This window comes from Lampris incognitus, chromosome 2, assembly GCF_029633865.1.
Source record: "Lampris incognitus isolate fLamInc1 chromosome 2, fLamInc1.hap2, whole genome shotgun sequence".
Lineage (NCBI taxonomy): Eukaryota > Metazoa > Chordata > Actinopteri > Lampriformes > Lampridae > Lampris > Lampris incognitus.
In genome coordinates, this window is record NC_079212.1 from 90,475,040 (window position 1) to 90,481,490 (window position 6,451).

Consider the following 6,451-nt stretch of genomic DNA (forward strand, 5'->3'; position numbering starts at 1 on the left):
CATGAGGGTTGCAGCACTGTCAAACACCTGTTGATGCATCATAAGAGAGTTGCAGCACTGTCGAACACGTGTTGATGAATCATGAGAGTGTTACAGCACTGTCAAACGTGTTGATGCATTAAGAGAGGGTTGTAGCACTGTCGAACACATAATGCATCATGAGAGAGTTGTAGCATTGTCAAACACCTGTTGATGCATCATGAGAGAGTTGCAGCACTGTGAAACACATGTTGATGCATCATAAGAGAGCTGCAGCATTGTCGAACACATGATGCATCATGAGAGAGTTGCAGCACTGGCAAACACATGTTGATGCATCTTGAGAGAGCTGCAGCACTGTGAAATGCATATTGATGCATCATGAGAGAGTTGCAGCACTGTTAAACACATGTTGATGCATCATAAGAGAGTCGCAGCACTGTCAAACACGTGTTGGTGCATCATGAGAGAGTTGCATCACTGTCAAACACATGTTGATGCATCATAAGAGAGTTGCAGCACTGGCAAACACATGTTGATGCATTTTGAGAGAGCTGCAGCACTGTTAAACACATGTTGATGCATCATGAGAGAGTTCCAGCACTGTCGAACACATGAGGCATCTTGATAGAGCGGCAGCACTGTGAAACACATGTTGATGCATCATGAGAGAGTTGCAATACCGTCAAACACATAATGCATCATGAGAGAGATGCAGCACTGTCAAACACGTGTTGATGCACCATGAGAGAGCTGCAGCGCTGTCAAACACGTGTTGATGCATCATGAGAGAGCTGCAGCACTGTCAAATGCATGTTGATTCATCATCAGAGAGTTGCAGCACTGGCGAACACATGTTGATGCATCTTTGGAGAGTTGCAGCACTGTCAAACACCTGTTGATGCATTATAAGAGAGTTGCAGCACTGTCGAACACGTGTTGATGCATCATGAGAGTGTTACAGCACTGTCAAACTTGTTGATGCATTAAAAGAGGGTTGTAGTACTGTCGAACACATGATGCATCATGAGAGAGTTGTAGCATTGTCAAACACCTGTTAATGCATCATGAGAGAGTTGCAGCACTGTCAAACACGTTGATGCGTCATGAGAGAGTTACAGTCCTGTCAAACGTGTTAATGCATCTTGAGAGAGCTGCAGCACTGTCAAATGAATGTTGTTGCATCTTTGGAGAGTTGTAGAACTGTCAAATACGTATTGATGCATCATGAAAGAGCTGCAGCACTGTCAAACATGTTAATGCATCTTGAGAGAGATGCAGCACTGTCAAATGCATGTTGTTGCATCATGAGGGTTGCATGACTGTCAAACACCTGTTAATGCATCATGAGAGAGTTACAGCACTGTCAAACGTGGTAATGCATCTTGAGAGAGTTGCAGCACTGTCAAACGTGTTGATGCATTAAGAGAGGGTTGTAGCACTGTCGAACACATAATGCATCATGAGACAGTTGTAGCATTGTCAAACACCTGTTGATGCATCATGAGAGTTGCAGCACTGTGAAACACATGTTGATGCATCATAAGAGAGTTGCAGCATTGTCGAACACATGATGCATCATGAGAGAGTTGCAGCACTGGCAAACACATGTTGATGCATCTTGAGAGAGCTGCAGCACTGTGAAATGCATATTGATATATCATGAGAGAGTTGCAGCACTGTTAAACACATGTTGATGCATCATAAGAGAGTCGCAGCACTGTCAAACACGTGTTGGTGCATCATGAGAGAGTTGCATCACTGTCAAACACATGTTGATGCATCATAAGAGAGTTGCAGCACTGGCAAACACATGTTGATGCATTTTGAGAGAGCTGCAGCACTGTTAAACACATGTTGATGCATCATGAGAGAGTTCCACCACTGTCGAACACATGAGGCATCTTGATAGAGCGGCAGCACTGTGAAACACATGTTGATGCATCATGAGAGAGTTGCAATACCGTCAAACACATAATGCATCATGAGAGAGATGCAGCACTGTCAAACACGTGTTGATGCACCATGAGAGAGTTGCAGCACTGTCAAACAAGTGGATGCGTCATTAGATATTTACAGCATTGTCAAACGTGTTGATGCATTACGAAAGAGCTGTAGCACTGTCAAATGCATGTTGATTCATCATGAGAGTGTTGCAACACTGTCAAACACCTGTTAATGCATCGTGAGTTGCAGCACTGTCAAAGACATGTTGATGAATCTTTGGAGAGTTGTAGCACTGTCAATCACGTATTGATGCATCATGAAAGAGCTGCCGCACTGTCAAACACCTCTTGATGCATCATGAGAGAGATGCAGCACTGTCAAACACGTTGATGCGTCCTGAGAGAGTTACAGCACTGTCAAACGTGTTAATGCATCTTGAGAGAGATGCAGCACTGTCAAATGCATGTTGTTGCATCATGAGGGTTGCAGGACTGTCAAACACATGTTGATGCATCAGATGAGACTTGCATCACAGTCAAACACCTGATGATGCATCTTTGGAGAGTTGTAGCACTGTCAAACACGTATTGATGTATCATGAGAGAGTTGCAGCACTGTCATACACCTGTTGATGCATCATGAGAGAGTTGCAGCACTGTCAAACACGATGATGCGTCATGAGAGAGTTACAGCACTGTCAAACGTGTTAATGCATCTTGAAAGAGATTCAGCACTGTCAAATGGATGTTGTTGCATCATGAGGGTTGCAGCACTGTCAAACACCTGTTGATGCATCATAAGAGAGTTGCAGCACTGTCGAACACGTGTTGATGAATCATGAGAGTGTTACAGCACTGTCAAACGTGTTGATGCATTAAGAGAGGGTTGTAGCACTGTCGAACACATAATGCATCATGAGAGAGTTGTAGCATTGTCAAACACCTGTTGATGCATCATGAGAGAGTTGCAGCACTGTCAAACACGTACTGGTGCGTCATAAGAGATTTGCAGCACTGCCAAACACATGTTGATGCATTAAAAAAGAGTTGCAGCACTGTCAAACACGTGTTGATGCACCATGAGAGAGTTGCAGCACTGTCAAACACGTTGATGCGTCCTGAGAGAGTTACAGCACTGTCAAACGTGTTAATGCATCTTGAGAGAGATGCAGCACTGTCAAATGCATGTTGTTGCATCATGAGGGTTGCAGGACTGTCAAACACATGTTGATGCATCAGATGAGACTTGCATCACAGTCAAACACCTGATGATGCATCTTTGGAGAGTTGTAGCACTATCAAACACGTATTGATGCATCATGAGAGAGTTGCAGCACTGTCATACACCTGTTGATGCATCATGAGAGAGTTGCAGCACTGTCAAACACGATGATGCGTCATGAGAGAGTTACAGCACTGTCAAACGTGTTAATGCATCTTGAAAGAGATGCAGCACTGTCAAATGGATGTTGTTGCATCATGAGGGTTGCAGCACTGTCAAACACCTGTTGATGCATCATAAGAGAGTTGCAGCACTTTCGAACACGTGTTGATGAATCATGAGAGTGTTACAGCACTGTCAAACGTGTTGATGCATTAAGAGAGGGTTGTAGCACTGTCGAACACATAATGCATCATGAGAGAGTTGTAGCATTGTCAAACACCTGTTGATGCATCATGAGAGAGTTGCAGCACTGTGAAACACATGTTGATGCATCATAAGAGAGTTGCAGCATTGTCGAACACATGATGCATCATGAGAGAGTTGCAGCACTGGCAAACACATGTTGATGCATCTTGAGAGAGCTGCAGCACTGTGAAATGCATATTGATGCATCATGAGAGAGTTGCAGCACTGTTAAACACATGTTGATGCATCATAAGAGTCGCAGCACTGTCAAACACGTGTTGGTGCATCATGAGAGAGTTGCATCACTGTCAAACACATGTTGATGCATCATAAGAGAGTTGCAGCACTGGCAAACACATGTTGATGCATTTTGAGAGAGCTGCAGCACTGTTAAACACATGTTGATGCATCATGAGAGAGTTCCAGCACTGTCGAACACATGAGGCATCTTGATAGAGCGGCAGCACTGTGAAACACATGTTGATGCATCATGAGAGAGTTGCAATACCGTCAAACACATAATGCATCATGAGAGAGATGCAGCACTGTCAAACACGTGTTGATGCACCATGAGAGAGTTGCAGCGCTGTCAAACACGTGTTGATGCATCATGAGAGAGCTGCAGCACTGTCAAATGCATGTTGATTCATCATCAGAGAGTTGCAGCACTGGCAAACACATGTTGATGCATCTTTGGAGAGTTGCAGCACTGTCAAACACCTGTTGATGCATCATAAGAGAGTTGCAGCACTGTCGAACACGTGTTGATGCATCATGAGAGTGTTACAGCACTGTCAAACTTGTTGATGCATTAAAAGAGGGTTGTAGTACTGTCGAACACATGATGCATCATGAGAGAGTTGTAGCATTGTCAAACACCTGTTAATGCATCCTGAGAGAGTTGCAGCACTGTCAAACACGTTGATGCGTCATGAGAGAGTTACAGTCCTGTCAAACGTGTTAATGCATCTTGAGAGAGCTGCAGCACTGTCAAATGAATGATGTTGCATCTTTGGAGAGTTGTAGAACTGTCAAATACGTATTGATGCATCATGAAAGAGCTGCAGCACTGTCAAAAACCTGTTGATGCTTCATGAGAGAGCTGCAGCACTGTTAAATGCATGTTGATGCATCATGAGAGAGTTGCAGCACTGGCAAACACATGTTGATATATCTTGGGAGAGTTGCAGCACGGTCGAGCACGTGATGCATCATGAGAGAATTGCAGCACTGTCAAACACATGTTGATGCATCTTTGGAGAGTTGCAACACTGTCAAACACCTGTTGATGCATCACGAAAGAGCTGCAGCACTGTCAAACACCTGTTGATGCATCTTAAGAGAGTTGCAGCACTGTCGAAAACGCGTTGATGCATCATGAGAGTGTTACAGCACCGTCAAACGTGTTGATGCATTAAAAGAGGGTTGTAGCACTGTCGAACACATAATGCATCATGAGAGAGTTGTAGCATTGTCAAAAACCTGTTGATGCATCATGAGAGAGTTGCAGCACTGTCAAACACGTTGATGCGTCATGAGAGAGCTGCAGCACTGTCAAATGCATGTTGTTGCATCATGAGGTTTGCATGACTGTCAAACACCTGTTGATGCATCATGAGAGAATTGCAGCACTGTCAAACACATGTTGATACATCTTTGGAGAGTTGTAGCACTGTCAAACACGTATGGATGCATCATGAAAGAGCTGCAGCACTGTCAAACATGTTAATGCATCTTGAGAGAGATGCAGCACTGTCAAATGCATGTTGTTGCATCATGAGGGTTGCATGACTGTCAAACACCTGTTAATGCATCATGAGAGAGTTACAGCACTGTCAAACGTGTTAATGCATCTTGAGAGAGTTGCAGCACTGTCAAACACCTGTTGATGCATCATGAGAGAATTGCAGCACTGTCAAACACATGTTAATGCATCTTTGGAGAGTTGCAGCACTGTCAAACACCTGATGATGCATCATGAAAGAGCTGCAGCACTGTCAAACACCTGTTGATGCATCATGAGAGAGTTACAGCACTGTCAAACGTGTTAATGCATCTTGAGAGAGATGCAGCACTGTCAAATGCATGTTGTTGCATCATGAGGGTTGCATGACTGTCAAACACCTGTTGATGCATCATGAGAGACTTGCAGCACTGTCAAACACCTGTTGATGCTTCTTGAGAGAGCTGCAGCACTGTTAAACGCATGTTGATGCATCATGAGAGAATTGCTGCAATGTCAAACACCTGATGATGCATCATAAGAGAGTTGCAGCACTGTCGAACACCTGTTGATGCTTCATGATAGAGCTGCATCACTGTGAAACACATGTTGATGCATCATGAGAGAGTTGCAATACCGTCAAACACATAATGCATCATGAGAGAGATGCAGCACTGTCAAACACGTGTTGATGCACCATGAGAGAGTTGCAGCACTGTCAGCTATGTATTGATGCATCATGAGAGAGTTGCAGCACTGTCAAACATGTGTTTATGCATCATGAGAGAGTTACAGCACTGTCAAACATCTGTTGATGCATCATGTGAGTGGCAGAGAGAACGGAGAAACTGAAACTGTAGCATTCAGTTTATGAAATGCCTGCTCCCTTCTGGCTGTTCCACTGAGTTTTTGCGGTTTGGGTAGTTTCTTGAGCACATCACCTCTAGGGATAGGTCCTTCACCATTCTCTTTGAACGTGAGGGTGGGGTTTCCATCCACAGAACTGCCATGACTTCACCTTAGAAACGTTCCACTGATTACAGCGCCCTCAACCTTCTCTATCAATCCAATGTAATTATAGGATTTGTTTTTACCTGCAAAGTTCACAGTGATGAAGTCACCAGCAGACAGATTCTTGTCTCCATCATCATCACTCAGGTCATCTTCTGAACC